Source organism: Typopeltis vanoorti, chromosome 2 (genome assembly GCF_054136105.1).
Source record: "Typopeltis vanoorti isolate ZY-2024b chromosome 2, IOZ_Tvanoo_1.0, whole genome shotgun sequence".
Classification (NCBI taxonomy): Eukaryota; Metazoa; Arthropoda; class Arachnida; order Uropygi; family Thelyphonidae; genus Typopeltis; species Typopeltis vanoorti.
Window position 1 is genome coordinate 15033982 of NC_143550.1, and position 20339 is coordinate 15054320.

Here is a 20339-nt window from a genome sequence, read left to right on the forward strand (position 1 = left end):
AGTGTTTCTCAAAGTGTGGTATGCGTACCCCGGGTACATGAAAGGTCTTCAGGGGTACGTGGAAATTTTTGGCTATGCATCATTAACGCATAGAATCATTATATTATATGGCAATTAGAGACAACTGGGATGAAAACAGCACTAACTAATGAATCACATCTCCCCTCTAACAGAAACTGCTGTATAGACTCAAGCAAAACCATATGGTTTTGTTTGACACCACCCCATCGTGAACGTGTTAAAACTAAGAAATATATAGTAAATGTGTTTTAGATATTATGAAATTCGGTTGAAGAGAATTAGCATTTCAACTCAACTGTTGAAATTCGGGTGACCAGATTAAAAATTTGGTTTTGGGGTATCAAACGCAGATTTGGGGTATTCATTATTGTATATTGGCCTGGGGATAATCGCACTATCAAACATAAAGAACGAACAATTATAATAAGATTATTTTATTTCTATATTTGTAGATTTTCACAGTATACAAATGCATGAAACACAGAGTTGGTCAAATTTTGGTACAATTAGTCAAATTCATATTCACTTGGCATCTACAGATGCCGTATGGTCACTCTGATGCTCGGTGATGTTCCACACCAGGCGTCGCCATGTAGTCCTGTTGTTTGCTTTTCTGGCAGCCTCAACTCTCTGAAGATCAGTCACTCCACACACGCCATCCATCCATCCATCTCATTGATGGTCTACCCCTGCCTCTTTTTCCAGGAACCTTACCTTCTATTACTGTTCTGAGAAGTCCTCCTTCCATCCTTTCTATGTGCCCAAAATATTTTAACTTTCTTCTGTCAATATCCTTAAGGAGCCTTAAAGTTCTACTAAACTTTTCTAACACCCATTAATTTGTACGCCTTGCAGTATATGATATCCTCAACAGCCTTCTGTAACACCACATCTCAAAAGCAGATATCCGTTTCTTATCTGACTTCTTTAGGTTCCAAGTCTCGCATCCATAAGCCGCTGTTGGAAAAACAACTGCATCTAAAATCCTCAACTTTGTTCCCATGGAGATAGATCCATCCTTCCAGATTTTAGACAGGTCTCTGATTGCTGTTTTAGCCATTCCTAACCTTTTTCTGACATCTTCTGAACAGCAATTCTTCAAATTAATAATGGATCCCAGGTACTCAAACTTGCTGACTTCCTCAATTCTTTCTCCATTAAGGTACACTTGTTTCTCAAGAGCTTCTCTTTGTTTTTCCTTTGAGAACCATGATCTTTGTCTTGCTAGAATTGAGTTGAAGTCCTCTCTTATTACCGATCTTGTTAACTTTGTTAAGAATTAGTCCTAGTTCTTCCATGTCATTACAAAGGAGTACTGTATCATCAGCATACCTCATATTACTGATCAATCTACCTCCTATCCTAATTCCTGTCCTGAGCTCATCCAATGCTTCACGCATGATGTCCTCTGCATATATACTAAACAAGTGAGGAGAAAGTAAACATCCTTGTTTAACTCCTTTTCCAACTTGAAGCCAGTCAGTCAATCCAACACCTGTTCTTACTGTGGCTTCTTGTTCCTTATACAAGTTGGCTATCAACCTAATAGTGTGAGGAAAACCCATTCTTTTCATTACTTCCCACAGTTTCACATGCTTTCAAAAGCTTTAGAGTAGTCTAAGAAACACATTACCAGAGGGAGTCTGAATTCTTTATATTTTTCTATGATCTGTCTAAGGCAAAGGATCTGATCTCTGGTGCCCCTACCTTTCCTAAAACCTGCTTGTTCCTTGGGCATCTCTGCCTCAATCCTATTCAGCATAATCTTTAATAAAATTTTGCTTACATGAGATATCAAACTTAATAGTTCTATAATTCTTGCATGCCTTCATATCACCTTTCTTGTGTAGTGGTATGAAAACTGACTTCTTCCAGTCTCTAGGCCATGATCGTGTCTTCCATATCCTTGTAATCAATCTATGAAACACTCTTATCCCTCCATCCCCTGTTGCCTTAATTAACTCTGCTGGGAATTCATCTGCACCTGGGGCTTTAAATAGCAAGTCTTAAAACGAAATTTAAATATTTTATTTTGGCAGTTATGAACACTAATGTAAACTTTTAGAAATATTCTCATGATGTGCTTTGCATAATCATTTACAATATAAAATCAGTAAACCTGATTTATTTTATCAAAAGAGAAGTATTTACCTAACAATATTTTTTATTCGAGCGAATTTCTTTTAGCAATTTTTAATTTTTTAATACGACTGCATAAAATTCTTTGCATGACATATTGTAATTGGTTTTCACCAGTAATTCTCCCTCAACAGTTTTTAGGTCTAATCTGTTCCTATCCTTTTTCCAAGAGTTGAACATTAAGCTAAGTACTTGCCCACTCATTGCATTTGAGTGAGGCAAAGCAAAAACAAAATTAATAATTTTTTCAATATTAGGTACATCGTATGCATTTAAAAATTTTATCCAAATATCTGTGATATTTTTTAGTTCTTTTGTGTCAATATTTTTATGGAACGATTTTAACAGGACGTACTCTTCATATAGCAAATCAATATTAATATTGGTAATTTTAAATAAATCTATAACTTTTAAGAAAAGATCAAAATGTGCCACTTCATGTAATTTGAATATATTAAGATACTTATTATTTTCAAAACTAAATCTTTTTTCAATATACTGAATTAAAGTTTTCAGAAAATAGTCTGCCCTTTTCTTAAACAAATTTATCTCTACTGGTTTGCGACAAGATTTCAATTTTTGTATAGCAACGAATCCATAAAAATGATCATTTAATTTAGAAATTAGAGAGTTTCTTATGAAATCAAATCTGAAAACACACCCCAACTCAACATCACCAGAGTTAAAGATTGGTACTATCAACATAAGAAGCCTGAATGGCAAAGAAATGGAGCTAGCTGAGGAATTAGATAAGTACCAGATTGACATAATAGGGATGACTGGGAAAAAAAAGACAAAAACTGGTGAGATCTTTCTGAGCAATAAATACAAAATGATATATTCAGGCAATGATAATCAAGGAAAAGAAGGAGTAGCCATAGTATTCAACACTAAATACTAGGCTAATCTTCTTGAATGGCAGGCAGTGTCAAGTAGAGTGATGTGGGCCAATGTAAGAATGGAGAACTGGACAATGAGACTTATTTGTGCCTATGGGTCCTACAGAAGGTTCTACTAAGCTATAAGTGGAGCAATTTTTTGATGCTTTAGAAAATGCACCTGATATACAATGAAAAAGGAAAAGTTGGTCCTTGTTGGGGATCTAAATAGCAGAGTAGAAAATGATTGTCAGACATACCAAAATATTTTGGGAAAATTTGGAGAAAAAGAGCAAAGCTAATAATAATGGCAAATATCTGTTGGATTTCTGCTGAGGACATGGGCTGGTTATTACTAACACCAAGTTCCAACATAAAAATGTGCACAAATTCACATGGAGAGAAGAGGCAAGGAATAAGAAAAGTCTCATTAACTATGTTATTGGTGATAGTGATGTTTTCCCACTGGTGCAGGACACCAGAGTGTACAGAGGATTTGAAATTGGAAGTGATCACTATTTAGCCTTGAGCAGGATGAAATTGAATTTCATATTGAAAAGAATAACATATAAGAAAGTTTTAAAGCGAATAAAAGTTGAGCAGCTCTCAGATGTGAACTGTAGACTAAAATACACAAACATTATTGAAGAAAAAATGAAAGAGTTCGAGAACAGGAACCTAACCTTGGAGATTCAGTGGCACGCCTTGAAGAAAACCGTGATTGATTCAGCCAAAGAGACATGTGGTGAGGTTTTCTTCAAGCATAGAAAAATCAGAACTCCATGGTGGAAACAGGAAGTTAAAGAGGCAGTGAAGGAAAAGAAGAAAGCATATCAAAAGTTCCTGGCAAATAAGTCAACTTTTGCTCTTAGAGAATACAGAGACAAATGTAAGAAAGCGAAACACTATGTGAAACTAGCTAAACAAAAGTCATGGGAAGACTTTGGCAAGAACATAGAAAATAAATATTAAGAAGGTGGTAAGATATTCTGGAGGTTGTGGAAGAATCTTAGAAATGGAGGAAAGAGTGCTGTAAAAGGAGTTAGAAATGATAAAGGTGACACATGAAAACAGGAGAAAAAGATATCCTTGAAGTAAGGAGTAATTATTCGAAAAATTGCTAAATGAAACAAGCAGTGATAGCACAGTGGTAAAAAAACACTGAACAGGCATACAGTCAGGAACACATACCCATACTTGAAGTAGAAAAAGCCATCAAAAGCTTGAAATGTGGAAAGGCAGCAGAAGTAGATGATATTCGACCAGAAATGCTGAAGTATGGTGGCATAAAAGTTACAGTGGCTGCACTGCATATTTCAGAAAGCCTGGACAGAGGGACGAATTCCTGATGATTGGAGTAAACCTATCATAGTACCCATATATAAAAAGGGAAATAAAACTGAATGTGAGAATTCCAGAGGTATTTCCCTATTTCCCTACTGAGTGTTCTGGCAAGATCTATGCATGTATACTTGAGAAACGGTTGAGAAGAATTGTTGAAGAAAAGCTTGGTGAAGAACAAGCTGGATTCATGGCAAATAGAGGTCAGTATCAGATCTTCAATTTACGACACATAGTTGAGAAAGCATGGGAATATAACAAAGACCTGTATTTAAGTTTTGTCGATCTGGAAAAAGCATACAAGGTGACAAGAGAGAAGCTATTCGAAATGCTACAGTTATATGTTATCAATGGGGCATTATATCAAGCAATACATCATCATCAAATTCCTGCCATGTACCCTCAAGGGGTGTACAGGATATGATAGTACTACATGAAAAAAATTACATCATTATTAATTTTTTATCTACAATTTTCCTCCAAATCAGTCTGTAACTTGTCAAGACTCCAACATTATCAGATCTTATATTTTTATCGTCTAAAGCATTTTGTACCGTATCAATCCACCTATATCTTGGTCTTCCTCTGGGTCGTTTTGCTGCCAACCTGGCAGAGAACACTTGTTTTGCTAATCTTTCCTCGCCCATTCTGTTTAAGTGACCATACCACCTAAGATTAGCTCTGCTAACGCATTCCTGGATGCTGACAATGTCAAGTTCTTTCCTAATATCCTCGTTTTTAATATGATATTGCCATTGATGCCATCTGTTCATGCCTATAATTTTTCTCAGGACTCTCATATCTGCGGTCTCTAGTCTTTGGTCAAGTGTTTTACTTCTGACCCAGCTATCAGATCCATAAGTTAAAACTGGTTTGAACACTGTCTTGTACACAGCTAATTTAGTATTCCGACTGATTTCTCTCTTATTCCATATGAATTTATTCAATTGACTTTCCACCATACCAGCTTTGCTGATTCTGTTGTCTATTTCTATATTTAATTTACATCTTCAGTAAAAATCGTGCCTAAATAGCTGAAATGTTTTACTTGTTCCACAGGTTCTCTGTCTGTTTTCATTGTGTTTGTCTTTTTATATCTGACCTTCATACCATATCTATTACATCAGCTATTCAATTTAGTCAGAGAATCTTGCAGACCTGTAGCAGATTTATTTAGAAGTATAACATCATCCGCATAAAGCAAAGAGCTGACATTAACATCTCCAATTTTGATATCATGTTTAATACCACTTTCCTTCATAATGTGATCCATATAGATAATGAATAACAGAGGGGATAATGTACATCCTTGTCTCACACCAGATTTAACATTAAATCATCTTCCTGTACTTCCTTCAATTCTAACTGCTGACTTACAACTCAAATAAAGACTAAGTATTGCTTGATATAATGCCCCATTGACACCATATAACTGCAGCGTATTGAATAGCTTCTCTCTTGGCACCTTGTCATATGCCTTTTCCAGATCGACAAAACTTAAATACAGATCTTTTTATATTCCCATGCTTTCTCGACTATTTGTCGTAAAGTGAAGATCTGATCCTGACAGTCTCTATTTGGCCTGAATCCAGCTTGTTCGTCACCAAGCTTCCTTTCCACAATTCTTCTCAACCGTTTCTCAAGTATACTTGCATAGATCTTGCCAGAAACACTCAGTAGGGAAATACCTCTGTAATTCTCACATGCAGTTTTATTTCCCTTTTTATATATGGGTACTATGAGAGCTCTACTCCAATCATCGGGAATTCGTCCCTCTGTCCAGGCTTTCTGAACTATGCAGTGCAGCCACTGTAAGACTCTTATACCACCATACTTCAGCATTTCTGGTCGAATATCATCTACTCCTGCTACCTTTCCACATTTCAAGCCTTTGATGGCTTTTTCTACTTCAAGTATGGATATGTATTCCTGACTGCATGACTGGTCAGTGTTTTTTACCACTGTGCCGTCATCACTGCTTGTTTCATTTAGCAGTTTTTCAAAGTAATTACTCCATACTTCAAGGATATCTTTTTCTCCCGTTTTCATGTCACCTTTATCATCTCTAATTCCTTTTACAGCACTCTTTCCTCCATTCTTAAGCTTCTTCAACAACCTCCAGAATATTTTGCCACCTTCCTGATATTTATTTTCTATATTCTTGCCAAAGTCCTCCCATGACTTTTGTTTAGCTAGTTTTATACAGTGTTTAGCATTGTTGCATTTGTCTCTATATTCTCTAAGAGCACAAGCTGACTTATTTGACAGGAACTTTTGGTATGTTTTCTTCTTTTCCTTCACTACCTCTTTAACTTCCTGTGTCCACCAGGGAGTTCTGATTTTTTTATCCTTACAGATAACCTCACCACATGCCTCTCTGTCAGAATCAATCAATGTTTTCTTCAGAGTTTGCCACTGAATCTCCAAGGTTTGATTCCTGTTCTCAAACTCTTTCATTTTTTCTTCAAGCAATACTTGGTCTTTATTTGAGTTGTAAATCAGCAGTTAGAATTGAAGTACAGGAAGATTGTTTAATGTTAAATCTGGTGTGAGACAAGGATGTACATTATCTTCTCTGTTGTTCATTATTTTTATGGATCACATTATGAAGGAAAGTGGTATTAAACTTGATATCAGAATTGGAGATGTTAATGTCAGCTCTTTGCTTTATGCAGATGATGTTATACTTCTAAATAAATCTGCTACAAATTTGCAAGATTCCCTGACTAAATTGAATAACCGTTGTAATAGATATGGTATGAAGGTCAGCATTCAAAAGACAAAGACAATGAAAATTGGTAGAATTGTTGAAAATGTCAACTGTGTTGTGAACGAGGAACCTGTGAAGCAAGTTAAACATTTCACCTACTTAGGCACAATTTTTAGTGAAGATGATAAATTAAATATGGAAATAGACAACAGAATGAACAAAGCTGGTATGGTGTGAAGTCAATTGAATAAATTCATATGGAATAAGAGAGATATTAGTCAGAACACTAAATTAGCTTTATACAAGAGAGTGATCAAACCAGTTTTAACTTATGGATCTGAAAGCAGGGTCAGTAGTAAAACACTTGACCATAGACTAGAGACCGCAGATATGAGAGTCCTGAGAAAGATTAGAGATGTGAACTGATGGCATCAATGGCAATATCATATTAAAAATATGGATATTAGGAAAGAACTTGATATTGTCAGCATCCGGGAATGCGTTAGCAGAGCTAATCTCAGGTATTATGGTCACTTGAGCAGAATGGGCGAGGAAAGATTAGCAAAACAAGTGTTCTCTGCCAGGTTGGCAGGAAAACGACCCAGAGGAAGACCACGATATAGGTGAATTGATAATGTATAAAGTGCCTTAGTCGATAGAAATATAAGATGTTCAAATTAAACATATTTGGTCGTTTGAAAGTTAAGCATAAAAAACTTATTGTTTAATGCTGACCATATACAAATATTTTAACATTCTTTTCCTACCAATTTCGCTAGCAAACTGTTTAGCTTTTTGAAGGCATTGATGGAAAAGTATAAAAAATACTAGTAAATGCAGATTGAAAGGAACATAAAAACGTTGTAAACACTCTAGTAGCTAAGGTTGCACGTTCGTGTGACAGAGACTGAGTGGACTTATTGTTCTTAATCATTATCACGCATGCGTGTTTGTTGTAAACGCATAATGTGATTACTAGCTAGCTGTAGTTCAGATGGATTTAGAGAGAGGATGAGGTTTTTCCATGAACTGTTAAGAATAGTACCCTGGTTTCTGCCAGTTTTTAACACTACTGCAGCTTCCTTGAATAAACGATGTCTATAATTGTCATCTAAATATGGCATGGAGCTATTTTGCCACTCTATCGTGTGGTTAGACGTACAGAGATGATGTGCTAAGCCGGAAGAAATACTTCTGTTGTGGTTTACATCGCCAACGTGCTCTCTGTCTGATCTCCAAACTCCGTGAAGTTTATCCGTTTGGTTTGTAATCACATTATGCGTTTACAACAAACAAGTGTCTGTGATAATGATTAAGAACAATAAGTCGACTTAATCTCTGTCATGTGAACGTGCAACCTTAGCTACTAGAGTGTTTACAACGTTTTTATGTTCCTTTCAATTTGCATTTACTAGTATTTTTTATACTTTTCCGTCAACGCCTTGAAAAAGCTAGATAGTTTGCTAGCGAAACTGGTAGGCAAAGAATATTAAAATATTTGTATATCGTCAGTATTAAACAATAAGTTTTTTATGCTTAACTTTCAAACGACCAAATATGTTTAATTTGAACAGTGTAATGAAACACAAAGTTCGGAGCATGGAAAGAGAAAAATGCAGAAAGGCCAAACTTCTAAACCACCTAACTTTCCTTAAATGTTGCAGAGAATTCTCCATCATCCCACTGTTCCTCATAGTAGAAGGTCATATAAACTCTATATCAGCTAAAAAATCTATCTACCATTGGCACTTATAAGGGAAAGGATTCAGAACACAAGGTACGAACTTAATCAAAGTGATATTAATAGCCGTAGGTTCTCTGATAAAATTTCCAACAATTTAGAATACACCATATGGAACCAAATTGATCAAATGATACAACGCAGTCATGAAAAAACTTTCAAACTTTATAAAGAAAAACAAATTAAGAAATTCAATGAACTTAACAAGAAAAAATATCGGACACAGAACAACCTCCCGGACGACAAAGTGATTTTCAATTTGTCGAATCATAGTCTGACAAAAAATGAATCCGACATTCTCAAAAAAGGCTTTAACTTTGCAATTACACCAAAGCACATTCCTAAAATGGATTTTATGTGTGGAATTGAAAAAGGTGTATATCCACTACTGCAAATTACAGCCAACACTATTAGATTCAAAAGTACCATAATCCTAGCCAAAGCTAAACAACCTATTCTCAACATGTCTCCTTATGATAGAAAGGCAATCCTTAACTTAAAGAAAAACAAAGATATCATCATTACCAAGGCTGATAAGGGAAATTCAACAGTCATCCTTAACTCTAAAGACTATTGTGATAAGTTAAACGTATTACTACCAGACAACTCTACCTATAAGATCCTAGACAAAGATCCCACCATAAAAAATCATAATGAAACAAACCAACCAATCCCATTACTCCCAGACTATATGGGACACCTAAAATACATAAAGGATATACCTCTCCATCCAATCGTTGGAGTCTTGACAAGTAACAGACTGATTTGGAGGAAAATTGTAGATAGAAAGTTATTTAAATTATACATTTTTGGTCGTTTGATAATAGAAATACAATTTTATTAATACAGACCAGTTTACAATAAAAACATTTATTAAAACTTACCAGTTTCGCCAGCAAACTGTCTGGCTTTTTCAAGGCGTTACGGAGATATGAAAGCTAGTAAATGCAAATTAAAAGAACATAAAAAACGTTGTAACCATAGCTACTAGTTTGGTTTACAACGTTTTTTATGTTCCTTTTAATTTGCATTTACTAGCTTTCATAGGGGTGCTTAAGGGTTAAAGCTGTATAACTGAGAGGAGACCTCCACATAGCCTTTAAAGGAATGTGGAGAACCGACCAGGGCTTCTGACCTAATGTCCAATCCTCACCTTCTCGTGGTGCACCCTGTTGGGTATCTACTTTGATACTGAACGAACGAGGATAGGCTGGCAATTTGGGATTTAGCCGACCAAATTGTATTCTTATTGGTTAAACCAAAATAAAAAAAATGATGGTACAACATGACAAAATTTCATGCCGGCTGGGGGCGTCGCCCGGTTAAACAAGGCCCCCGTTGTTTTCGCCAGGGAACCAGGGCGAACAGCGAAAAGTCAGCTACTGGAACAAATTGAAAACAAACCCCAACTCAACATCACCAGAGTTAAAGATCGGTACTATCAACGTAAGAAGACTGAATGGCAAAGAAATGGAGCTAGTGGAGGAATTAGAAAGTACCAGATCGACATAATAGGGGTGACTGAAACAAAAAAAGGACAAAAACTGGTGAGATCTTTCTGAGCAATAAATACAAAATATTATATTCAGGCAATGACAATCAAGGAAAAGAAGGAGTAGCCATAGTATTCAACACTAAATACGAGGCTAATCTTCTTGAATGGCAGGCAGTCAGTCTCAAGTAGAGTGATGTGGGCAAATATGAGAATGGGGAACTGGACAATGAGACTTATTTGTGCCTGTGGTCCCATGGAAGGTTCTACTAAGGAAGAAGTGGAGGAATTTTTTGAGGATCTAGAGACAGCTACTGACACAATGAAAAAGGAAAAGTTGGTCCTTGTTGATGATCTAAATAGCAGAGTAGGAAATGATTCTGAGACATACAAAAATATTTTGAGAAAATTTGGAGAAAAGAACAAAGCTAATAATAATGGCAAATATCTATTGGAATTCTGCTCAGGACATGGACTGGTTATTACTAACACCATGTTCCAACATAAAAATGTGCACAAATTCACATGCAGGGAAGAGGCTAGGAATAAGAAAAGTCTCATTGACTATGTCATTGTTGATAGTGATGTTTTCTCCATGGTGCAGGACACCAGAGTGTACAGAGGATTTGAAATTGGAAGTGATCACTATTTAGTCTTGAGCAGGATAAAATTGAATTTCATACTGAAAAGAATAACATGTAAGAAAGTTTTAAAGCGAATAAAAGTTGAGCAGCTCTCAGATGTGAACTGTAGACTAAAATACACAAAGATTATTGAAAAGAAAATGAAAGAGTTTGAGAACAGGAATCAAACCTTGGAGATTCAGTGGCAAACTCTGAAGAAAACATTGAATAATACTGCCAGAGAGGCATGTGGTGAGGTTGTGTGCAAGGATAAACAAATCAGAACTCCCTGGTGGACACAGGAAGTTAAAGAGGCAGTGAAGGAAAAGAAGAAAGCATATAAAAAGTTCCTGGCAAATAAGTCAGCTTTTACTCTTACAGAATACAGAGACAAATGTAAGAAAGCTAAACAGTGTGTAAAACTAACTAAACAAAAGTCATGGGAGGACTTTGGCAAGAATATAGAAAATAAATATCAAGAAGGTGGCAAAATATTATGGAGGTTGTTGAAGAAGCTTAGGAATGGAGGAAAGAGTGCTGTAAAAGGAGTTAGAGATGATAGAGGTGACATGAAAACAGGAGAAAAAGATATCCTTGAAGTATGGAGTAATTACTTTGAAAAACTGCTAAATGAAACAAGAAGTGATGACAGCACAGTGATAAAAAAACACTGACCAGGCATGCAGTCAGGAATACATATCCATACTTGATGTAGAAAAAGCCATCAAAGGCTTGAAATGTGGAAAGGCAGCAGGAGTAGATGATATTCGACTAGAAATGCTGAAGTATGGTGGTATAAAAGTCTTACAGTACCTGCACTGCATAGTTCAGAAAGCCTGAACAGAGGGACGAATTCCCGATGATTGGAGTAGAGCTCTCATAGTACCCATATTTAAAAAGGGAAATAAAACTGAATGTGAGAATTACAGAGGTATTTCCCTACTGAGTGTTCCTGGCAAGATCTATGCAAGTATACTTGAGAAACGGTTGAGAAAAATTGTGGAAGAAAAGCTTGGTGAAGAACAAGCTGGAGTCAGGCCAAATAGAGGCTGTCAGGATCAGATCTTCACTTTACGACAAATAGTCGAGAAAGCATGGGAATATAACAGAGATCTGTATTTAAGTTTTGTCGATTTGGAAAAGGCATATGACAAGGTGCCAAGAGAGAAGCTATTCAATATGCTACAGTTATATGGTGTCAATGGGGCATTATATCAAGCAATACTTAATCTTTAGTTGAGTTGTAAGTCAGCAGTTAGAATTGAAGGAAGTACAGGAAGATGGTTTAATGTTAAATCTGGTGTGAGACAAGGATGTACATTAACCCCTCTGTTATTCATTATCTATGTGGATCACATTATGAAGGAAAGTGGTATTAAACATGATATCAAAATAGGAGATGTTAATGTCAGCTCTTTGCTTTATGCGGATGATGATATACTTCTAAATAAATCTGCTACAAGTCTGCAAGATTCTCTGACTAAATTCAATTGCTGTTGTAATAGATATGGTATGAAGGTCAGCCTAATAAAAAGACAAAGACAATGAAAATAGACAGAATCATTGAAAATGTCAACTGTGTTGTGAATGGAGAACCTGTGGAACAAGTAAAACATTTCAGCTACTTAAGCACGATGTTTACTGAAGATGGTAAATTAAATATAGAAATAGACAACAGAATCAGCAAAGCTGGTATGTTGGGAAGTCAATTGAATAAATTCATATGGAATAAGAGAGGAATTAGTCGGAACACTAAATTAGCTGTATACAAGACAGTGTTCAAACCAGTTTTAACTTATGGATCTGAGAGCTGGGTCAGAAGTAAAACACTTGACCAAAAGCTAGAGACCGCAGATATGAGAGTCCTGAGAAAGATTAGAGGCGTGAACAGATAGCATCAATGGCAATATCATATTAAATATGAGGATATTAGGAAAGAACTTGACATTGTCAACATCCAGGAATGCGTTAGCAGAGCTAATCTCAGGTGGTATGGTCACTTAAATAGAATGGGAGAGGAAAGATTAGCAAAACAAGTGTTCTCTGCCAGGTTGGCAGGAAAACGACCCAGAGGAAGACCAAGATATATGTGGATTGATACGGTGCAAAGTGCCTTGGACGATAGAAATATAAGATCTGATAATGTTGGAGTCTTGACAGGTAACAGACTGATTTGGAGGAAAATTGTAGATAGGAAGTTAGTAATGATGTAAATTTTTCATGTAGTACTGTCATATGATGATGATGATAGCTTTCATATCTCCATAACGCCTTGAAAAGGCCAGACAGTTTGCTGGCGAAACTGGTAGGTTTTAATAAATGTTTTTATTGTAAATTGGTCTGTATTAATAAAATTGTATTTCTAGATAGAAAGTTAGTAATGATGTAAATTTTACATGTAGTACTATCATATCCTGTACACCCCTTGAGGGTACATGGCAGGAATTTGATGATGATGATGAACTTATCATCTTCACTAAAAATCGTGCCTAAGTAGCTGAAATGTTTTACTTGTTCTATAAGTTCTCCATTCAAAATGCAGTTGATATTTTCAAATGTTTCTACCTATTTTCATTGTCTTCGTCTTTTTAATGCTGACCTTCATACCATATCTATTACAACAGTTATTCAATTTAGTCAGAAAATCTTGCAGACTTGTAGTGGATTTATTTAGACGTATAACATCATCTGCATAAAGCAAAGAGCTGAGATTAACACCTCCAATTTTGATATCATGTTTAATATTACTTCATAATGTGATCCATATAGATAATGAATAACAGAGGGGATAATGTACATCCTTGTCTCACACCAGATTTAACATTAAACCATCTTCCTGTACTTCAATTCTAACTGCTGACTTACAACTCAAATAAAGACCAAGTATTGCTTGATATAATGCCCCATTAACACTATATAACTATAGCGTTTCAATAGCTTCTCTCTTGTCACCTTGTATGCTTTTTCCAGATCTATGAAACGTAAATATAGAACTTTGTTATATTCTCATGATTTCTCATGTATCTGTCGTAGAGCGAAAATCTGATCCTGACAGCCTCTATTTGGCCTGAATCCAGCTTGTTCTTCACCAAGCTTCTCTTCCACAATCCTTCTCAAGTATGCTTGCATATATCTTACCAGGAACCCAGTTTTTTTTTTTTTTTTTTTTTTTTTTTTTTTTTTTTTTTTTTTTCCCCCACTTGGTTAGACTATAATAAATTTAGTTTAATCCTTTATCCAACTGTATGCAAACAAAGTTTGCTCGTGAAGTATCTTCAGGGCTGAGGCAACACGTAGTAAAGGTGGACCAAGCTCTCATCACCCCTTGTCTTAGTATCTCCCATAATGCAAAGCACATCTCCTTGCAGAAGCAATGGAGAGGTTATACTTACTTATTACCTTAATGCATAGCTTTATAAGTAAGTATGACCTCTCCATTGCTTCTGCCTTAGTATCACCAATTCTGGGTCTGGCTCCCACTGACTAGACCTCAGTTAAGGTCGAAACCAGTCTGGGTAGTGGCGCTTCCCTTAATGCATAGCATTATATCTTTTATATGATATATATAAAAGATATAGCATTATATCTCAGTATATAAACGATATATCTTTTATATACTGAGACAAGGAGTGATGAGAATTTGGTCCACCTTTACTACGTGTTGCCTCAGTCTTGAAGATACTTCAGGCTCAAACTTCGTTTGCATACACTTGGATAAAGGATTAAACTAAATTTATTATAGTCTAACCAAGTGGAAAATAAACTTCCAACATATTTCTTTAAATCCGGAGTAATTTAATAATAAGGTGGTACATCTTTTGGCAACTCCTATAGGTAAATATGACTTCTCCATTGCTTCCATCTTAGTATCACCACCTCTGGGTCTGGCTTCCACTGACGAGACCTCAATAAAGATAGAAACCAGTCTGGGTAGTGGCCCTTCCCTTAATGCCAAGCATTATACATGTCCGCAAGGAGATGTGCTTTGCATTATGGGAGATACTGAGACAAGGAGTGATGAGAGCTTGGTCCACCTTTGCTACGAGTTGCCTCAGTCCTGAAGATACTTCATGCACAAACTTTATTTGAATACACATGGATAAAGGATTAAATTAAATTTATTATAGTCTAACCAAGTGGAAAATAAACTTCCAACATCTTTCTCTAAATCCAGAGTAATTTAATAATGAGGTGGTACATCTTTTGGCATCTCGTATAAGTAAATATGATCTCTCCATTGCTTCTGCCTTAGTATCACCAATTCTGGGTATGGCTCCCACTGACGAGGCCTCAATAAAGGTCGAAACTGCCCTGGATAGTGTCCCTTCCCTTATTGCAAAGCATTATACATCTCCTCAAGGAGATGTTCTTTGTATTATGGGAGGTACTAAGACAAGGAGTGATAAGAGCTTGGTCCACCTTTACTGCGAGTTGCCGCAAACTTTGTTTGTATACACTTGGATAAAGGATTAAACTAAATTTATTATTAAATGTCCGTGCAGATAGCCTAGTGGCTATGCGCTTTGCAACCATATGCCTGGGGAAGGAGTCTCCTAGGTTCGATTCCTGTCGGTGATGTGAGGAGCTGAAGGATCTTCCTCAGCCATAGCCAAGTTAGCCTGGGGATTTTCATCCCGCAAGCAGGCAAACCGGCCCCATGAACACACACAGATTACAAATTTAATAAGCCGAAAGGCTATTTTACTGGCAAATATGTTAATAGAAGGGGGATGGTAAATCCCTTTATGTTTTAATAGCCGGGTACGAGACTCGGATCGAAATCCATCGAATCCATAGTTTCATGCCGAAAAAACTATCGGCAAGCCCAAGTAAATGATCACTTGGAAATTAGTAATTAACATTAAATATAGGAGTAAACCACTTCGGCAATTCGATAGTAGAGGTATGTAAGTTCATGTTCACTTAAAACCTTGATATTCCAGGTCTACCTTCTCACTGATGAGATCTCAAAAAAAGGTTGAAACCTGTCTGGGTAATGACCTCTTCTCATAATGTAAAACAATATATATTCATCTCTTAGGAGCTGGCTTTTACGTTATGAGAGAATATTAAAGTTAGCGAGGGAGCTTGCTCCACCTTTGCATGGAGTTACCCTGGTGTTGTACTACCCAAGTGATCATTTACACTTGGGCCTGCCGATAGTTTTTTCGGCATGAAACTCTATGGATTTCGATCCGAGTTTCGTACCCGGCTATTAAAACATAAAGGGCTTTACCATCCCCCTTTCTACTATATACACGGATTACAGTCATGATTATTGCCCTTAGGAGATGCAGCAGAGGAGTGGCGAACCGGCTGCATTAATATGCCAGTAACCCCTCATTAGGAGGGGGGAACGACAGGGATAGATATTATTAAACACTCAGTAATGAATTGCCTCTGTAATTCTCACATTCAGTTTTATTTCCCTTTTTATATATGGTACTATGAGAGCTCTACTCCAATCATCTGCAATTGTGACTGAAGTTCATAGTTCAGAAGGCGTGAACTTTTATACCTCCATACTTCAGCATTTCTGGTCGAATATTATCTGCTCCTGCTGCCTTTCCTCATTTCAGGCTTTTGATAGGTTTTTCTACTTCAAGTGTGGATATGTATTCCTGACTGCATGCCTGGTCAGTGTTTTTTACCACTGTGCTGTCATCACTGATTGTCTAATTTAGCTGTTTTTCAAAGTAATTCTCCATACTTCAGTGATACCTTTTTCTCCTGTTTTCATCTCACCTTTATCATCTCTAATTCCTTTTACATCACTCGTTCCTCCATTTCTGAGTTTCTTCAACAACCTCCAGAATATCTTGCCACCTTGATATTTATTTTCTTTGTTCTTGTGAAAGTCCTTCCATGACTTTTGTTTAGACAGTTTTACACAGTGCTTAGGCTTTTTTACATTTATCTCTGTATTCTCTAAGAGCACAAGCTGACAGATTTGACAAATTCAGTTCCAGAAAAATCAGAAAATTCCAGAATAAACAGTTCCAGAAAAGTCAGAACTCCATGCTGGAAACAGCATGGAGTTCTGATTTTTCTATCCTTGCAGACAACCTCACCACATTCCTCTCTGGCCGAATCAATCAGTGTTTTCTTCGGAGCTTGCCACTGAATCTCCTAGTTTTGGTTCCTGCATTCAAACTCTTTCATTTTTTCTTCAAAAATGTTTCTATACTTTAGTCTACAGTTCACATCTGATAGCTGCTCAACTATTATTGTATTTAAAACTTTCTTATATGTTCTTCTTTTCAACATGAAATTCAATTTTATCGTGCTCAAGACTAAATGGTGATCACTTCCAATTTCAAATTCTTTGTACACTCTAGTTTCCTGCCCCAGTCTTATTTGTCTCCTTGCCTCTTCTCTTCATATGAATTTGTGTAAATTTTTATGTTGCACCATGTTGTTAGAAATAACCAGTCTAATATCCTCAGCAGAAAACCAACAAGTATTTGCCATCATTATTAGCTTTGCTCTTTTTTCCAAATTTTCCCAAAATATTTTTGTATGTCTGACAATCATTTCCGTCTCTGCTCTTTAGATCTCCAACAAGGATCAATTTTTCATTGTGTCAGTTGCTTTTTCTAAAGCCTCAAAAAATTCTTCCACTTCTACCTTAGGAGAACCTTCTGTGGGACAAATAAGTCTCATTGTCCAGTTCCCCATTCTGCCCACATCACTACTTGAAATTGCCTGCCATTCAAGAAGATTAGCATCGTATTTAGTGTTGAATACTATGACTACTCCTTTTTCTTGATTGTCATTGACTAAATATAACATTTTGTATTTATTGCTCAGAAAGATCTCACCAGTTTTTGTCTTTTTTGTTTCAGTCACTCCTATTATGTTGATCTGATACTTATCGAATTCTTCAGCTAGCTCCATTTCTTTGCTATTCAGGCTTCTTATGTTGATAGTACTGATCTTGAACTCTGGTCATGTTGAGGTGGTGTGTGTTTTAGGATTTGTTCCAGTAGCTGACTTTTTGCCCTTTGCCTTGCTTCCCTGGTGAAAACAACAGAGGCCTTGTCTAACTGGGTGACGCCCCAGCCCGCATGAAATTCTGTCATGTTGTATCATCATTTGAAATTTTGGTTTAAGCCAATGAGAATACAGTTTGGTCAGCTAAGTCCCAAATTGCCAGCCCATCCTTGTCCATTAAGTATCTAGGTAGATACCTAACAGAGTGCAACCACAAGAAGGTGAGGATTGGACATTAGGTCAGAAGCCCTGGTCGGTTCTCTGCATTCCTTTGAAGGCTATGTGGAGGTCACCTCTCAGTTATATAGCTTTGACCCTTAAGCACCCCAAAATATATATACAATTGATTTAAAAAATAAAAAAATAAAAATAGGAAAAAGAATTTAACTTTTATGTGTGGGAACAACATATAAATCGGGAGAAAAAAATAGTCTGTTATCTGTGCCAGCTTATATATCAGTTTTCTAAAGCCTGGCTCTATCACCTGACCCAGATCTTGGTCTCTCTCTCTCTCAGGCACTTGTTTTACTAGCTTTTCTTCTCCTATTCTGTAGGGGGAAATGTCACTATAAATTCAGCTCTGGTGATACCTTCCTGATTACTAGCATGTGAAGTTCTTGGCGTAGGTTTCTGTGGTTTAGCAGTTCACAAGAAAGATTCTGGTAATTTGACCACATGTTTATTAAGATAAATAACAATAAAAAAACAAACCCAACAAGCTTCATAAGTCATTTGAGTTGCATCTTCAGGGGTCAAAGGTAACTAAATGTTTGAACACAAGATATGAGAAATTACTCAAAATAGTTCATTCTTCATGGACAGTTCGTCTTAATAATGTCTTAATAAACATGTGGTCCAATTAATCGAATCTTTCTTATGAATGTGAAGTTTGTTTTTAATTAAAAATTTATATGATTCTGCCATTGATAACTTCTGTTAATTCAAAGTTATATAAATGAGAGACCTCCACATAGCCTTTAGAGGAATGTGGAAAACCGATCAGGGCTTCTGACCTATTGTCCAATCCTTACCTTCTCGTGGTGCAACCTGTTAGGTATCTGCCTGGATACTGAACGAACGAGGATGGGCTGCAGTCTGGGATTTAGCCGAACAAATTGTATTCTTTATTGGTTTAAACCAAAATAAAAAATAATGGTACAACATGACAGAATTTCATGCCATCTGGGGCATCGGCAAGTTAAACAAGGGCCCCCGTTGTTTTTGCCATGGCGAACCACGAAAAGTCAGTTACTGGAACAAATCTGGAAATGCACCCCAACTCAACATCGCCAGAGTTAAAGATCGGTACTATCGACATAAGCCTGAATGTCAAAGAAATGGAGCTAGCTGAGGAATTAGATAAATACCAGATCGACATAATAGGGGTGACTGAAACAAAAAAGACAAACTGGTGAGATCTTTCTGAACAATAAATACAAAATGTTATATTCAGGCAATGAAAATCAAGTAAAAGAAGGAGTAGCCATTGTATTCAACACTGAATATGAGGCTAATCTTCTTGAATGACAGGCAGTCTCAAGTAGAGTGATGAGGGCAAATATCAGAATGGGGAACTGGACAATGAGACTTATTTGTGGCTATGGTCCCACAGAAGGTTCTACTAAGGTAGAAGTGGAGGAATTTTTTGAGGCTTTAGAGAAAGCAACTCACACAACGAAAAAGGAAAAGTCGGTCCTTGTTGGGGATCTAAATAGCAGAGTAGGAAATGATTGTCAGATGTACGAAAATATTTTGAGAAAATTTGGACAAAAGAGCTAAGCTAATAATAATGGCAAATACCTGTTGGATTTCAGGACATGGACTGGTTATCACTAACACCATGTTCCAACATGAAAATGTGTGCAAATTCACATAGAGAGAAGAGGCAAGAAATAAGAAAAGTCTTGTTGACTATGTTATTGTTGATAGTGATGTTTTCTCCATGGTGCAGGACACCAGCGTGTACAGAGGATTTGAAATTGGAAGTGATCACTATTTAGTCTTGAGCAGGATAAAATTAAATTTCATATTGAAAAGAATAACAGGTAAGAAAGTTTTAAAGCTAATAAAAGTTAACAGGTCTCAGATGTGAACTATAGACTAAAATACATAAAGATTATTGAATAAAAAAATGAAAGAGTTTGAGAACAGGAACCAAACCTTGGAGATTCAGTTGCAACCCCTGAAGAAAACACTGATTGATTCAGCCAGAGAGGCATGTGGTGAGGTTGTCTGTAAGGATAGAAAAATCAGAACTCCATGGTGGACACAGAAAATTAGAGGCAGTGAAAGAAGAGAAAAAAGTATATCAGAAGTTCCTGGCAAATAAGTCAGCTTGTGATCTTAGAGAATACAGTCATGGGAACTAGATTAGAGATGAAAAAGGTGACATGAAAACAGG

At 36.4% G+C, this 20339-nt stretch overlaps 1 protein-coding gene across 1 annotated transcript in view; it reads left to right on the forward strand.

Moving 5' to 3' along the window:
• Positions 1-20339, forward strand: part of UQCR-C1 (Ubiquinol-cytochrome c reductase core protein 1) — a 258580-nt gene that overhangs the window by 95769 nt on the left and 142472 nt on the right. The window lies entirely within an intron of this gene.